The following is a 17,112-nucleotide window of genomic DNA, read 5'->3' as shown; positions in this document are numbered from 1 at the left end:
TTGATATATTAGAATCAGGTGATTAATCTGGGCCATTGGATGATGGGAACCAACGGTCCGGATTAAGCCACTTTAAGCCAAATAGGGTCGTTTAGACTTAGCTGGGGCGGGTGTGGTTCGGGGTAAGCGGGTCGGGCCGGAGACTGGTTATGGGAGGGGAATCTTGGGCCGTTGGATTGGATGATTGAACGGTCGAGATTGATTGGCGATGAAACGGCGTCGTTTGGTATGGTCTCTTGGACCGGCCGGTTGGGTCTGGACATGGGGTGTGACATTGAGCCTGAATGTTTCCTTTTCAAAACTGGCCTAGTCCGAAATTTCTCTTTTTTTCTTCTTTCTCTTCTATTTTCTTTTCTAATTCCTAAAACCAAAAATTCCTAAATTGACTTGTAAAACCAAAATTATTTTAAAAAGATATTAATTAACCCTTAACAACAATTAACACACGAGATCGAAAAAATAAAATCGCACAATTAAACAATAAAAACGACAAAACTACTGGAATTCATATTTTTGTGATTTTAATTCTTTAAAGTAGGACATGATTTAATCAATTCCAAAAATGCATAATTAACTCCTAAATGCACATGCAACACATATTTTTTGTATTTTTCTTAATTAAAGTAGAAATAAACATGTACAGACAACAATACAAATAAATCACAAACAACACCAAACCATTTTATTTTGAATTTTTGGGAGTAGTTCTCATAGGGCAAAAATCACGTGCTCATAGCTGCCCCTCTTTGTCCGAAAACACAAAGAGTTTTCGTGCAAAGATAAAGTGAGCAGATACGAGCGATTTTTGCCCGTTGGAATACTCCGTGTGAAGCTTTTTGAAAAGATTTAACCGAACCTCTGCTTCAAAGGTTTCCTACATATCCCTGACTAAGAGGGAATCAGGTCAATGTAGTTCGGGAAATTTTGGTGGCTGGGACTACCCTGGAGCTGTGGATTTACTGTTACTACTGTCGCTGCTGCTGCCGCTACTTACTGACCTCCTTGTTACACCTTGATAAAAATAAAGAAGTTATACTAAGCTATGGTCTATGAATTACAAAGATTTATTCTCAAACTTGGTCATGTGACTGTCGTTGCCTTGTTGCTTTGTCGTCTTGCTGCCTTGTGTTTCCTCTGATGTTTCTTTGCTTCTGACTTGACTTGCATTCTCTCTTGGTTGCCGAATTTGAACTGCTTATTTCCTTCTTGTGAGCTTCGAATTATTTTTCCTTTGAAGTTTGAACTGCCTTCTTCTGACTAGTGTTGCCTTCTTTCCGACTTCCGAATTTTAACCTATGCTGGTTATTTTTGTTGTAACCCTCCGCTTTACTGGCTTCAAACTTCAATGTATTCCTCTGTTATATGGGCGGGCTCCCAGCTTCACAACTTGAAAATAAAATGCCATTCTTTTCTTCAAGCGGGCTCCTGACTTCAACAACAACTTCGAAAAATAAAACGCCATTCCTTTCTTCAGGCAGGCTCCTGACCTCAACAACAACTTCAAAAAATAAAACGCCATTCCTTTCTTCAGGCGGGCTCCTGACCTCAACAACAACTTCGAAAATAACGCGTCATTCCTTTCTTCAGGCGGGCTCCTGACTTCAACAACAACTTCGAAAATAAAACGCCCTTCCTTTCTTCAGGCGGGATCCTGACCTCAACAACAACTTCGAAAAATAAAACGCCATTCCTTTCTTCAGGCGGGCTCCTGACCTTAACAAAAACTTCAAAAAATAAAACGCCATTCCTTTCTTCAGGCGGGCTCCTGACCTCAACAACAACTTCGAAAATAAAGCGCCATTCCTTTCTTCAGGGGGGATCCTGACTTCAACAACAACTTCGAAAATAAAACGCCATTCCTTTCTTCAGGCGGGCTCCTGACCTCAACAACATCTTCGAAAAATAAAAATGTCATTCCTTTCTTCAGGCGGGCTCCAGACCTCAACAACAACTTCGAAAAATAAAGCGCCTTTCCTTTCTTCAGGTGGGCTCCTGACTTTAACAACAACTTCGAAAAATAAAGCGTCATTCCTTTCTTCAGCCGGGCTCCTGACCTCAACAACAACTTCAAAAAATAAAACGACATTCCTTTCTTCAGGCGGGCTCCTGACCTCAATAACAACTTCGAAAATAAAGCGTCATTCCTTTCTTCAGGCGGGCTCCTGACTTTAATAACAACTTCGAAAATAAAACGTCATTCCTTTCTTCAGGCAGGCTCCTGACCTCAACAACATCTTCGAAAAATAAAAACGCCATTCCTTTCTTCAGGCGGGCTCCTGACCTCAACAACAACTTCGAAAAATAAAGCGCCATTCCTTTCTTCAGGCGGGCTCCTGACCTCAACAACAACTTCGAAAAATAAAACGCCATTCCTTTCCTCAGGCGGGCTCCTGACCTCAACAACAACTTTGAAAAATAAATCGTCATTCCGTTCTTCAGGCGGGCTCCTGACCTCAACAACAACTTCGAAAAATAATGCGCCATTCCGTTCTTCAGGCGGCCTCCTGACTTCAACAACAACTTCAAAAATAAATCGCCATTGTTTCCCCTTACCTCCTGAACCATTTTCTTTCTAACTTGAATTATCTTTCTTCAAAACTACTTCCCTCAAAACTTGTACTGTCTTCCTTCTTCAAAACTGGTGTCTCATTTCTCTGCGAACTACTGGGGATAACACTTTTTCAAAAATATGTTATCTTACTCCTTCAAAGGCTGCTTCCCTTAAGACTGATGTTTCATTCCTCTGCAAACTGTTTCCTTTTGCAAAACTGGTCTTCCTCTTTTTTTCTTTTTTCTTTTTTTTTCTTTTCTTTTTCTTCTTCCTTCAAAGACTACCTCCCTTAAAACTCGTGTTATCTTCCTCCTGACATTGCTTTATTTAAAACTTGTTTTGCCTTCTCCCGAACACTGCTGGGGATACCGCTTTTCACCAAACTTGTGTTAGACTTCCCGAATATTTTCGAAATGAACGAAAATTTTCTGCCCCAGTTTGACAATCTTTCTTGTGGCGCATCTTTCCGCCGTCAGTAACATTCTCTGTCTCTGCTGGAAATAAAAGAAAATTTGGTTAGTTTTAAATATGGTGGTTGGTTGTGTTACTCCTGCTGGGGATGCTATTAACCATTTTCCTATCTATGCGTTGTTTGACCATCTTGCAGCTTGGCAGATACCTTCCGACCTTCTTGACGAGTCCTTATTCACAAACCTCGTGTATTTTCATGACAGCTGATTTCGCTTGAAGATCTTGCATGTTCATTGATTAACCACTCCCTCCATCGTCTGTGTTATTGAAATACCTTTTTCCGGTGTAGACCCAATATCTTCTTTTGCGGTACTGTCTGTGAACTGGCATTTCCCCAACCTTTGAGTCTCCTATGAATTTCCCAATTATGTCCATTGCTTTCCGCGTTGTTCTTCCTTGATTTTCCGCTGGCCTTGGCCTTATAACCCTCGATTTCTGCTGGGGATATCCTTCTTGACACTGGTCCATCCTTTTGTCAATCTCATCATCGAATATACCCTCGGTTCAATCCCCCTGGACCTCTTTTTGTTGCACTGTCCCTGAATTGATATGGACCAATCCTGACTTATACCACTTTGATGTACTAGTCAGATCTCGTCTTGCATAATTGGAAAGTTGATGGCAAATTTTGAAATCATTTCTCGCTTGTTCTGACCAAAGAGACTCAAGAAGAGGAAATGACAAAGGTAAAAGGAACAGAGTAAAAGGCAAAAGAAAGAGATGACTCCTAACAAGAAAACTACAAAGTAAAACCTATCAGATGTGGATACCAACTCTATTGGCCATGACATGCACACGTGGCCTATCCTCCGTCGTTAATCGCCTTTCACAATCTTTGTCTGGTGCTTTCCTGTATGATTCTCAATATTTATTCGACTTGTAGTGCCCGAAGGATTTTCACTATCAAGCTTCTCTCATTTTGATTTTTCTCTCAACTTATAGCCGCGTCAAGGTCCCGTGAAGGTTTTCACCGATAAGACTCTCTCATTTTATTACTTTTTTGCCGGGGATTAGAGTGTTATTCTCGACTTCCATTTGCATGACTTGGCATCTTTCGAAGACTGGTCAAAAGGTCTTTCTTTGGACCGTAACGTGGGATTTTGGATAGGGCTAGAAAGAAAGGGTATTAGCGGCTCAAAACGAATCAATTTGGGTTCAAAATTTACAACCTTCGGAACCAGATTTCTTTTTTGTTTTCCTTTCCACTTATTTATTATTTTCTTTTCTTTTTCTTTTTCTTTCTCTTTTGCTCATTTCTCCTTTCTCCTTCCTCTATTGTTGTTTTGTTGTTTCTGTTGTTTTCTTTTCCTTTTTCTTTTTTTTTCTTTATCTTCCATGCTTGTATTTTCTAATCTTTGCTACTGATTCCGAACGAGGGGTATGAAAGAAAACCAATAAGGCTCAAAGGGTTAACGAACGATAAAGTGTTTAGATAGAAGAATAAAATGCCTTCGTCATTTCAATATTCAAAACATGTCAAGCACAAACAACACAATTAAACATTCGCCACATCTTCTGATTGTGCCGGACTTGATAACCATATCCACACATTCGCCTTTTCATTTGTCATTTTTAAAGCACCGTTGGGCAATACTCTCACTTTCGTTACCATGAACGGCCCCCTTGTCAATATGGCTAACTTGATTTTATGGGTTTTCTTTATGTTTTACTTGCCCCAGTTTCACGTGGCTCGGGCTTCAAATGATCTCAAGCTATTCTTATTTCCCATAAGTGTCCCGATCATCTCCCAATGGCTTAATAATTAACTCTTAAGATTAGGCCCAAACTGTGCGCGCATGTCATGTCACTAATATCGGTGTTGAACAAAGACAAAACAAAAGGATAAAAAGAACTAAACAAAGAAGATGACTGGAGGTAACAAAAGACCGGAATTTGCATTAGACAAGTGGTGAAACGGTTCGTATAACGAAACAAGCAAAACAACTGGGGTACAACCTTGGATCAAACCTAAAACAAACCTAGACAACACTAAACAAACCACTATGACAAAAATGGAAGGATAAGAGGGTTTGACACAAGACAATGTCCGGATTACAACCCTGAAAATAACTCGGACAACAGAAATGATAACAAAATGAACCACCAAAGCTCCACTCCGGCTGACCAAGAAAGGGAGCGTCTTCCCAATTACCAAGCACGACATCTTAGCCACTGAGCCTCGCATCAAGACCACTATCTGCGTCAACATCTTCAACTCTAGTCAATATTCTAAGAGGGTTCACATGCTCTTTATTACTGTCGTCGATCGCAACCACTCCTTCGTGAATCATTCTGTCTATTTCCATTTTCAACGAATGACAGCTCTCAATGCTATGCCCTGGGACATTGGAGTGGTATGCGCATCGTGTAGTAGGATCAAAGCTTCTTGCATGTGGATCTGGAGTATATCCGGGGAGCGACTCGATCAGGCCAGCATGTTTTAGTCTTTCAAACAAACTTGCATAAGATTCTCTGATAGGGGTGAGAGCCTTTCCTCGTTTCAGCAACCTCTCGTTCCTAAATGCCTGATTTGGCCTAAAACCTGATCCAGGGAGTTTCTGGTGTGCTCGTGGATAGGCCTTTTGAGGAGCTGGGTACTTGGAAAGTGACGCATGTCTTTGGGAGTCCCGTGGAGAGAAGTAGCATCGGGGAGGGGAGTAGCGTTGAAACAACATAGTTGGACAACGAGTGATGGAGCTATTCGGGTGGCTGGGAAAACTGTCATGAGTGGGTAGATATGGAGAGTATGGAGGATCATCCATTATTGTGTGAGGTGTTTGGGTAAGGATAGAGTTTAGGAAGCTAGGCGGTAGCAGGAGTGGTGCTTTCCCAGTCATCCATGATCGATACATGTCTGCCACATGTTGTCTCAACATCTTTACCTCTTCTACCAACCCGTAGTCCTGTTCAACCAACTGCTTTCGGGCATCATTACCAACCCGCTCAGTTCTGTTGTTCTCTGCCATTGTCTTTTGCCTTTGTGTTGCAGGGAAACGTTACTTTAGAATCACAACCAACCACCTTTCTGATTATTGAAAGAGGACAAAATGGAAGCAACCTGTTAGTGTTAGGGTTTTCAACAGATAAGAAAACACACATTGAGGATACAATGCAACTAGGCAATTAACCTTTTCTATCATGCATTTGCTTAAGTTACGTGCGTCATTCCGGCTTCTTGTAATTGTGCTCCCTTTTTCTTTTTCTTTTTTTTTCTTTTTTTTTTTCTATTTTTTTATCTTTTCTTTTTAATGGTGGTCGAATCTTATGTGGATTGCCTACGTATCATGTCCCCGCATGAATCAGACCGTGCGTAGTTCTGACACAAGTGCGGAAAATAAAGACACCATTTTTGGATTTTCCAACCTTTACTAGCAAAACGTTTTATTACAAGGCAAAACATTTTTGAAAGGAAATTGACAGACTTGATACAGACTACAGACTTTATGACAAAAAGGGAAATACAAACTCCGACGGACAACAGACTCTGAAGACAAGGAAAATATAGACTCAAACTATAAATGTCCCAGAGTTTTTAATTTTGGGCGCCCGCAGGGCGTCGTTCGGCCTCGCCGCGGGTTTTGGTGCAAGGCCTCTCTGCAGATCTTTTAAATCTTCCATGATCTGGTGGACGTGAATCCTTATTGAAACAAAGAAGGTGGTACAGGACGTATCCTCACAAGCTAGGCACTCTATGGTGATGTAGTGCCCGATATCGTCGATCATTCCCTTGATTCTGTCCCTTTCTATAAGCAATCGCTCTATTTGTTGATTCCGCATCCCCAGCACTTGAGCGTTGTAAAAGAGTGGATCCTGAAACTCATTCATCTGTTTCTCCATTCGGGCCATCCGATCATAGCGGCACTTCCTATCTGTTCTGGCATCTCGGGCTTGTCTAAAGATTCGATTTTTGAGAGTGGATATTGTTTTTCTCAATATAGCGATGTCCCTTTCGTAGTCCCTCTTTATTTGTCGCGTATGCTTTGCTCGCGCTTATGTACCCCTCGACGAAATCTGCCTCGGCTTTACAAGCTGTGAGAACTCGCTACATCTTGGATACCATCATGGGGCAAGCGTGCTTTTGTTGTTGGTAATCAGGGTTTTGACGACTCCTGCCACCTTTAAATCAATATTTCTGTCTTTCCGGGGAAACACCACAATGCCTAAGGATGTTACCATGAAGGCGAACCGCCTATGTTTATCTCATTTTGTCTGATTCCCTTTGCTGCAAACCCCGCTTTTTGGATCGTCGAACCCTCCTATATGCCCATGAACTGCGGAGTAAAAAACTTTATCCGACTCAGAGTACGAGACTCCCTTGCTTATCCTTAGTAGATCCACGAACTGGTGTGTGTTGACGGCTCTTGGAGCAATCAGATATTTATGCCTTAGCCCCTTAGTAATGTCCCTATAACCTACTACCTCTTTTGGGGTGAGTTCGAAATATGAGAAGTGGACTACATTGTGGGCCGTGTCCCAAAATGTAACCAAAGCTTTTATGATATTCCCCTAGGATTAATCTTCAGCAACCCAGTGAGGTCTCCCAGGTATAGCTTGACCGTGTCGCGCCCTGATTCGCCCAAGTCATCCCACCACATGTGCAACTCCAAAGGGATCTTGTTCACTATTGTTACGTGTAAATTCTGACTTGTGCTCATTCTGCACATTTATTAGGGTGTTTAAAATTTAAGATTTATTTGACTCAAAATAAAATTAACACACATTTTTCCCAAAAAATAAAAAATAAAAACCCGATTTCGCACATACGACCTTTCAGCATTTCGAGAATGCAGATTTTAAGGTTGTATGGATTAACTGATAGAAATCTTAAAACGGCCAACGGTGGCTATTTATGCAAAATCGGTCTTCCGTCGTCCCTTTTGGGGACATTCGGCTATTTTTGACAAAAACGGCATCACCCGATTTATTTATGTTGACAATTAAAATTTAACATTTTTGGCTATTTTTGCAAAAGGGGAGGTTGGACCCGATGAGGGCTGCCTACGTATCTCACACCCGGTGAGAATCAAACCGGTGTAGTTCGGGCCGATAAAACAAACTTTTTTTTGAACACAAGACTCCTTTTCATTGGCAAATAAAACTATTTTTCACAAACAAAACCCCTTTTTCCTTTTTTTTTCATTTTCTCAAAAAAATTCGACAGAGTTTCGACACTATTGATTTTTCAAAACAGGTGATTAACCATCTCTATCTCTATTTCCTCAAAGTATTCAAAATCCAGTCAGCATGCAAGTCCAAAGCAAATAAATGCACAGGTAGAAGCAAGTAAGATGCATCAGGATGGTCATTTTCATTTTTTGGTGCACCTGTCCTAGACAGACCCAACCCCTGTGTTGAGCCTCCAAAGTCAAATGCATGTGATGCAATCAAATGTTCCTACTAGGGATCCGGCATGAAGCTGAGTTATTCTAGGTTCATAACCTGGGTATTTGTTCTAGACTGTGTACCCGAGCGAACAACTCGAGTCGATGAGGGGGCTACATACCGGGAACCAAAAGGCCATCCGGCTTAGTAACTTGTCCGGGCTCTTTCTTATTTCAGGTATTGACACTAACAGAATAGGGAGTCTCGACCAGCAAGCTCATCCCCGGAGGTAAGAAGAGAAGGATTTCGGCACAGTTTATATACAGTTCAGATAATATCAAAGCGGTAAAAGCAGCATTTAGCACATTAGGCCCAAACATGTAACAAAATCAGATAAAGCCAAATATAACAATTTATCTAAGCTCGAATTCTGAACCCTGAACCAGAGGTTCTGGCTTGATGCGGCAGCATAGTCGCCAGAGTTGTCACACCTCCCTTTTCACCCGCGCCGCCGCAAAGGGGGCGCAGAGGGAGTTTTTCCAATTAAAGGACAATCAAAACGGGATTGATTTATTTAATTCAAAGTCGCCACTTGGGAGATTTATGGTGTCCCAAGTCACCGGTTGAATCCCGAATCAAGGAAAGGATTGACTCTGTATTACAGTCTGCGAACCAGAAATCCGGATAAGGAATTCTGTTAACCCGGGAGAAGGTGTTAGGCATTCCCGAGTTCCGTGGTTCTAGTACGGTCACTCAACTGTCATATTCGGCTTAATTATCTGATTTTATACAATAATGAACCTATGTACAAATTTTAACTTTTAACCGCTTTTATCATTATTATTATTATTTTAACAGAGAATTGCAACGTTGTGAAAACGTATCTCGAACCATGTCACCTCAATATACCCGTGGTTATCGACACATTTCGACTCCGTTGAGATTTGGATTTGGGTCACATAAATGTGCACCCGGGGTTTAAGAAAGTAAATTATTAAAGGCGCGCCTAAAGTGACTAGCGTATCATCATTTTGGGGAAGGCCGTGGACTTTTGCTAAATGGCCCATCCCGAAGTCTAAGGATTTTTACAAATACTTATAGAGGGCCCCGCGGCTCATGTATTTCGTTTGTCGAGGCTCGTCTCATTTATTATTTAAAAAGAATTGCAACGTCATGGAAATGCATCTCGAACCACATCACAATCGATATACCCGTGATTGTCGACATATTTCGACTTCGTTGAGATTTGGATTTGGGTCGCATAAATGCACACCCGGGTTTATGGAGGTAATGTTATTAAAGTACGCGCCTAACAGTGACTAACACGTTATTACTTTGGGGAAGGCCGTGAAATTGGCTAAACGGCCCATCCCGAATTCTATGTATTCATGATATCCATTTGTCGAGGGCCCCGCAGCTTGTGCGTTTTATTCGGCGAGGCTCGTCTCATTGTTTATTTAAAGGCTAATCCTAAAACGACAATTATTCTTCTATTTATTTATCCTTAAATAAATAACAGGGGGCCCTAACATTCACGAGTAAGTTAACTGATTCGAATTCAAGTAGTCTATTGATATTAACCATTAACATGGAACTACTTGTTCCTACGTCTTAACGAACCAAGGAGAGGACATCAATAACTAGCATGTTGTACTGTTTTAAAAGAACGTTTAACTTGAAATCGTAATAAGCACCACGTCTGGATTATCTATAGGTTCAAACGACACTGATGTTTAATTTTAACTCAATATTAACCGAAATCAGTACTAAACTATACTAAGTCTACAACATAATGTACATGAATTGACAGTTTAACAGTCTTTAATACAATACAAATTAGATGGACTAAATATGTATACTACTCAAGAGATGATCAAATTCAGCAATATGCATTCCAAACGAGCAGGGCTCTGGAAATACGGTTCCATTTCATTCAAAGCTGCAGTTACATCAAGGTGAGTTCAAATTGTGTACCTGGAAATCAGAAATCAATAGGAAGTAGAAGCAGTTAGCTCAGCAGGGCAGTCAACAGCTATTAGGAATTTCACACAGCCCCAACACAGCTATTCTTCAACCCAGGAATGATTCAATGACCCAAAAACCAAACAGAAACCAAAAGATTGACCCACAGTAGTATCCAAACAAACCAAATGAACTCCAAGAGACGACCAGAACCACTTGAAGCTTTCAATAGACTAAAGTTCAATCAGGAACCACTTCAGCTGGACTCAAAGTCACTCAAGACCAGTCTAGTGTATTTGAATTAGGAAAATGAAATCACTGAAGCAGGAAAAGAATTTCAATGACACAGTGAGACTTCTCAGTATTTCTCTATGTTCTTTTCAAGCTTAAAACTCCCCAAACTGATCCCTAAGAGGCTGACTGATTCTCCAGTATTTTGAGTGTTTTCAAACTCTCAGATTGCTTAAAGAAGAACTAACTTAAAATGTTTTCTCACCAGCTGATTTCTTCAGGACTAGTGAAACTCCCAAGAACTCTCTCTATTTTTCCCTTTTCAGATTGCTTTTCTCTTCTCAGGTCTAAACTCTTTCCGAAAAAAACCTCCTATTATGTCCAAACCTTCCTCTATTTATCTGCCCCACAACCGACCCTTCCCCCTCTCAAAAGCACTTAAACTAATACCACCACCATCTTTTGCCTATGATATTCTCTTACAGCCCATTATCATATGTCTTGTGCCCAAAGGTATGAGCAGCTTATAATATTCAATTAACCCCCATGCTATCATGTTTTGTTCCCCACTATTACCAAACAATTCATTAGTTTAATGGTGCTTTAATACTTAATGGACAGAACACTCAAACTACCCATTTCCTCCTGTTTTCAATTCCCAAATTACCCCCCTCTAAAGCCCTGAAATTAATGTCCTACCCACTAACCAAGATGAATCGGACAAACTAACAGCTACGACCAATTCAAATCAGCTAATAATTCAATCAGTAATTCAAACTAGAACTCAGGTCAGATCAAATAGCATAAAGACCAATGCATTTGAACAAAATCCTATTGAACTACCAAGGTCAAATTTCACACCATGATTGGCACAGATACATGGGAATGACTAACTAAGTTCCCAGTTCTAAATCAAACAAAATGCATGAAATACTGTCACACACCGGATGAGCACAACTGCATTTATAATGTAAAATGACGAACAAGGAATCAGACATCACAGAAAGTGAGATCATTTGGACTAGTAATATTAATAACCAATTACAAGATTAGACACAGTTTTGTGCAAGAACATTACGGGCCCTGACCCTCACAACCAAACTAGAAAGACAAACATACTTAAACGATGTGACATATGCCAATTGACCAAGACGAGAAAAAGCTCGACCAAGTAAAAGGTTATTGAAGAAAGGCAGAATCAGAAGAACAATTGAAAAATTAATAAAACTAAACCAAACAAATAAACAAATATATACAAATTCAAAATGGAACAAACGGGAAAGGAAGAAATACCTCAAGAACTCGGACACTAGACGATCCCAACTTGGACTCTGACTCGGATTTTTTGAGGTCGGACAGACCTTAATCGAGTGTTATCAACTGAGAACACTTCGACTAAAGTCGATTAGACCCCAAATCATCCTTTAGTTGGGACAGATTTCAACCTTTGGCCTTTTAGGGTTCTTGGGGGTTTGATTTGGGGTTCGAGTGGTTCTGGTCTGATTCGAACCAAACCAACGGTGGTTTGGTGATGAGGGAGGTCAGGGAGATGTGTGGTATGAGTTTGGGACTGGTTGGGGTAGATCTAGGTCTTTCTCGAATCTTCGATTGAAGATTCGAGAAGCTGGAGGTTGATTCTAGGCAAGCGGTTAACAGATCCATAACGAGGGTGGTTAGGGGGTGCCTTGGTGTTAGTTTCGTGGTCACCAGTGTTTTTGCCGCCGGCTTTTAGGCGATGGGGTACGAGGGTGGCTAGGGTTTGGTGGAGGGTCGTTTGGTTTCTGGTTCTTGGAGACGAAGGGGTGGAAATGAGGTGGGTGAGAGGGGGTTTGGGCGTTTTGATATATTGGAATCAGGTGATTAATCTAGGCCGTTGGATGATGGGAACCAACGGTCTGGATTAAGCCACTTTAAGCCAAACGGGGTCGTTTAGGCTTAGCTGGGGCGGGTGTGGTTCGGGGTAAGCGGGTCGGGCGGAGACGGGTTATGGGAGGGGAATCTTGGACCGTTGGATTGGATGATTGAACGGTCGAGATTGATTGGCGATGAAACGGCGTCGTTTGGTATGGTCTCTTGGACCGTCCAGTTGGGCCTGGACATGGGGTGTAACATTGGGCCTGAATGTTTCCTTTTCAAAACTGGCCCAGTCCGAAATTTCTCTTGTTTTCTTCTTTCTCTTCTATTTTCTTTTCTAATTCCTAAAACCAAAAATTCCTAAATTGACTTGTAAAACCAAAATTATTTTAAAAAGATATTAATTAACCCTTAACAACAATTAACACACGAGATCAAAAAAATAAAATCGCACAATTAAACAATAAAAATGGCAAAACAACCGAAATTCATATTTTTTGTGATTTTCATTCTTTAAAGTAGGACATGGTTTAATCAATTCCAAAAATGCATAATTAACTCCTAAATGCACATGCAACACATATTTTTTATATTTTTCTTAATTAAAGTAGAAATAAACATGTACAAACAACAATACAAATTAATCACAAACAATACCAAACCATTTTATTTTGAATTTTTGGGAGTAGTTCTCATAGGGCAAAAATCACGTGCTCACAACTGCCTGACAAAATCTCTAGCAAGATCATCCCAGATGTACCATCGGGATATATCCTGGTCCATGTACCACTCAGATGCGATGCCAGATGTACCATAGGATCACCATGCCCATCGTACTTCTCAAATTTTGGGGTTTTGAATCCCAATGGTAGGTGCACATGAGGGAACATGCATAAGTCGGCATAGGATACACTTTTCTGTCCACTCAAGCCTTGTATGCTTTTGATACTCTGTTCCATACTCCTCATCTTCCTCACAATCTCTTCTTGCTCAACAGTTTTGGTGGTCTTTTCTTGCCCCGCAGTGAACTCAAATTGGGGTGGTTGAGGGTAAGTATAAGTAGGAAACTGAGGAGGTTCCACTGGGAAAGATGGTGCTTGAAATGTGAAGGAAGATGAATCAAAGTTAGGCCTGGGTAAAGCAGGTTGTGCCGTAGCTGAACAAGGTGGCGCGGTGAATATGTTTGAAGCCGCACTTGAAGCTAACACCTGGGGGCGAGACTCAGAAGGTGTTCCAGCAAAGTGGGCTGAAATGGTAGGATATCCCAGTGGGGTATTTGGATAACTTATGGGGATGTTGGAGGTCCCACTTGCCCTGGGAAAAAGCTCAGGGAATCCAGGGATCGCACTTGGCGGTTCTTTTCCATTGGCCCAGGCGTCCCACATTTCCATCATGCGGAGACGCATAATTCTATTTTCCTCAGTCGTTGCAGACTGAGAAGTTGGGATGGCTGAGATCGGACTATCCTCTGGAATAGGAACTGTTGGCAGAGGAATTTCCGAAGACATTTCAACGCTTCCTTTTGACCTTGTGAAGTATGAATGTGAAGTGATCACGCCCAACTATACCTTATAAAAAGGACAATGCGGTCGTTGCAAATATAATCCGGTTTACAAGTCCGGAGTCGAATCCTACAGAGAACTAAGGCTTAGCTACAGCTGTTCACTATCACCAAGAAGACAAGCTTGAACAGTTCCTAACTTATAGATATTTAGATTCTTGTGTTTAACTAATTGATTAACAAATTAAAATAATAAATTAACAACTAAAGATACTAAGAGTTAGAGACAAGATTAAGGAGGTCTAGAGTTATGATTTCCCCAATTGTCGGAATCCTTCCCGCTATGTCTTCTATAATTTCGCCTAAGTATTCTCTACTGATCATGAGCACTTTTATTACCGTAAATCTCTCCCGAGTAATCACGACAATTTACTAGACGCACTCTCCTGAGCTACGCTAGCTGGCTTTTGATACAACTCACTTCAGATTGCACCCAAGGCTTCGTTATCCCTAATCCCACCTTTAAACCCTCGGTTATTGATCCCTCATATACTCTGGGAGTGGTGTTGTTCAATAATTACCTAAATATGCACTCTCTCCCGAGTTATGCACACTAAATAGGCACAGCTAATTGAGATCTCTTCAATTAACTACAATAAGAACGTAGTTGAACAAATAGAGATTATACTACGGCTCAATTATATAAAAACATAACAAGAATTTATCCTACAAAAGGTTCTATCAAAACTCTAGATAACAAATTAGCTATTCATAATAGTATGTAAAACTACAATACTAAAAGTCATAACTAACAATGAAAAATAGGAAGAGGAAGGAAAAAACTCGTGGAAGAATTCCCAAGCCTTGCTCCTATTGTGTCTCTGCCTCCTTAGGTCAAATCTATGTCAAAAATATGTCCTCTCCAATTCTTGGTCGGCTTCCTTGGTTTAATATAGGGTTTAGGGCTTAAAATCCCGTGTTTTGCACTTTGGTTCCTGAAATTTGTGCATCCTGCCACGGTCGCGCCGGAACCGTGGCCAAACACCCTCTCAGATTCTTCAGTTGTCCGCGACTGCCCTCTGCCGCGGTTCTGCCGCGGTTCTGCCAATTCACCCTGTTACGTTTGGAATTTGGAAAAACCTAAAACAAGTAAGTTGTATCCCTTTGAGTTATCTTTCCAACCATATATTATGGAGCCCAAATGAAGCTTTGAGAAAAAAGTTATGTTTATTTTACTAGATAGTGTGCAATATGCCTCTTCGAGTTTTCGTTTTGTTGTTTTATCATCCGTTGATCCCCGAACGCGATCCCGGCTTAATTACTTGAGCTATTACTCAGACTTCAAAGCTCCAAACCACTTAAATTCATTACATAACATCAATATAGCTCGGAATCACACCTACAAGGCATAAAACACACAATTAGTGCAAAATACTAGTGATTAAAGCGCAAACTCAACTAAAGTGCAGTAAATTAGAGTGTAATAATCGACTAAAATACGTAATTATAGCCTATAATCATGAAGCCAGACTACCACAAAACCAACCATCTTACTATAGAACCTTTACAATAGTAGACAACAAACTAGTTAGTTTGAAGCAATTAACACATAGGAAATCGCACGTTGGGGTGTGATGCACCTATATAGTTAAATGTGTTTCTACATATTTCGCAACGGCTGCATGTTTCATCCCGTCTCTGCTTATTTTCCCAATTTTCTTTTTCTTTCCACTTTTGGCTTTTGTACTTCTCCTCTTATTCCCATTTTCCACTCTTTTCTTTCCTCTCTTTCCTTGCCCTTTTTTCCGTTTTTCTTTTGTTTTTTCTTTGGCTCTCTTTTTCACATCCCTCTCTTATTTGAGTTATTTACAAAAATCGTGACCGGATCCAATGAGGATTGCCTACGAATCACGACGCCGCGTGAATCAGATCATTACGTAGTTCAAGAAAAATAAGTGCAAAAAATAAAGAAACAATTTTTTGGGAATTTTCAAATTTTCATTAATAAAACTCCTAAACTTTCTATTACAAAAAGACTTCAAACTACTCATTTTCTTGAAATTTTAAAACTACCAACAGACTAAAAAATAATTTCCAAAATACAGACTCAATAAGTGAAAAATCATGAATACATCAATGCTTCGACTCCTGGGGCCCGTGGGACATCATTCGATCTCACGGGCCTACGTGCGAGATCCCCTTGAAGCCGCTCCAAATCACTCATTATCTGGAGGACAAATGTCATTACAGTAGCGACGAAAGTGGTCTGAGTCATATCCTCACATGCGTGGCATTTCATGACGATGTAGTCGGCAATGGCTCTAACCCTCTCTCGGACAATACCCTTTTCCTGAAGTAAACGCCCGATTTGCTGATTCCGGGCTTCCAACACTTGAGTGTCATGATGATTTTGATTCCGCAATTGTTGCATATCTTCGTCCATTTGGGCCATCAAAGCATAACAATGTTCCCTATCGGCTTTAAAATTCCTGGCCTGTTTGTCCGCCTCATTTTCAAGGGTGATTAGCTTTCTCTTTAAATTGGCGATTGTCCCCTCATATTTTCTTTTCATTTGTCTCACAAACTCTGACCGCCCTTCTGCATTCTCTGCCAATTGTGCTCGGACTTTTGCTAGACTAGCCTCAGATTTTTCTAGGTCATCTTGACACTCAAGTACTTTCTTTCTCATACCACTTATAAGCCTTTCATCTGCCCGGTTTCTTTCCGGGTTTCTAGCAGCTATTCTCATTTTATGGATTTGAGCATTGAGAGCTTCGTTTTCTTGAGTTAGCTTTTTCTTTTCCCCTTCATCTGCGGCAGCTTGGATACTGTGGCCAAATTTGAGGTCCCTGATTTGTCCCTCTAATTTACTTATCTTAGCCCTATAGCTTTCTTCTTTTGCCAACCAGCCCCACTGCTCCTGCGAGTCGTTAGTGAATTGTTGGACATGAGGTCTCTTAGCAGGTCTCTCGGGCTCTCGAGGAATTTGAAATCTTTTGCCAAACCAAACCATATAATTGGGGTCCACCTCACCTCTAGCTAGATCCCGCACCATAGTCTTGGGTTCGAGAAATCTGCACTCATTCCAAACTTGGCGAACTCTTCCTTCTGGAAATACAGCCTTTGGGCCCAATTCGACGACATGTACACTCAAATCTTCGTCATGGGGGACAGTTTGAAATCTTCCTAGTTGGCGCAAAACCCTGTGAGGAGTCTATGG

This window comes from Nicotiana tabacum, chromosome 11 (genome assembly GCF_000715075.1).
Source record: "Nicotiana tabacum cultivar K326 chromosome 11, ASM71507v2, whole genome shotgun sequence".
In the NCBI taxonomy this organism is placed as follows: Eukaryota; Viridiplantae; Streptophyta; class Magnoliopsida; order Solanales; family Solanaceae; genus Nicotiana; species Nicotiana tabacum.
Note: the sequence above shows the minus strand (reverse complement) of the source record.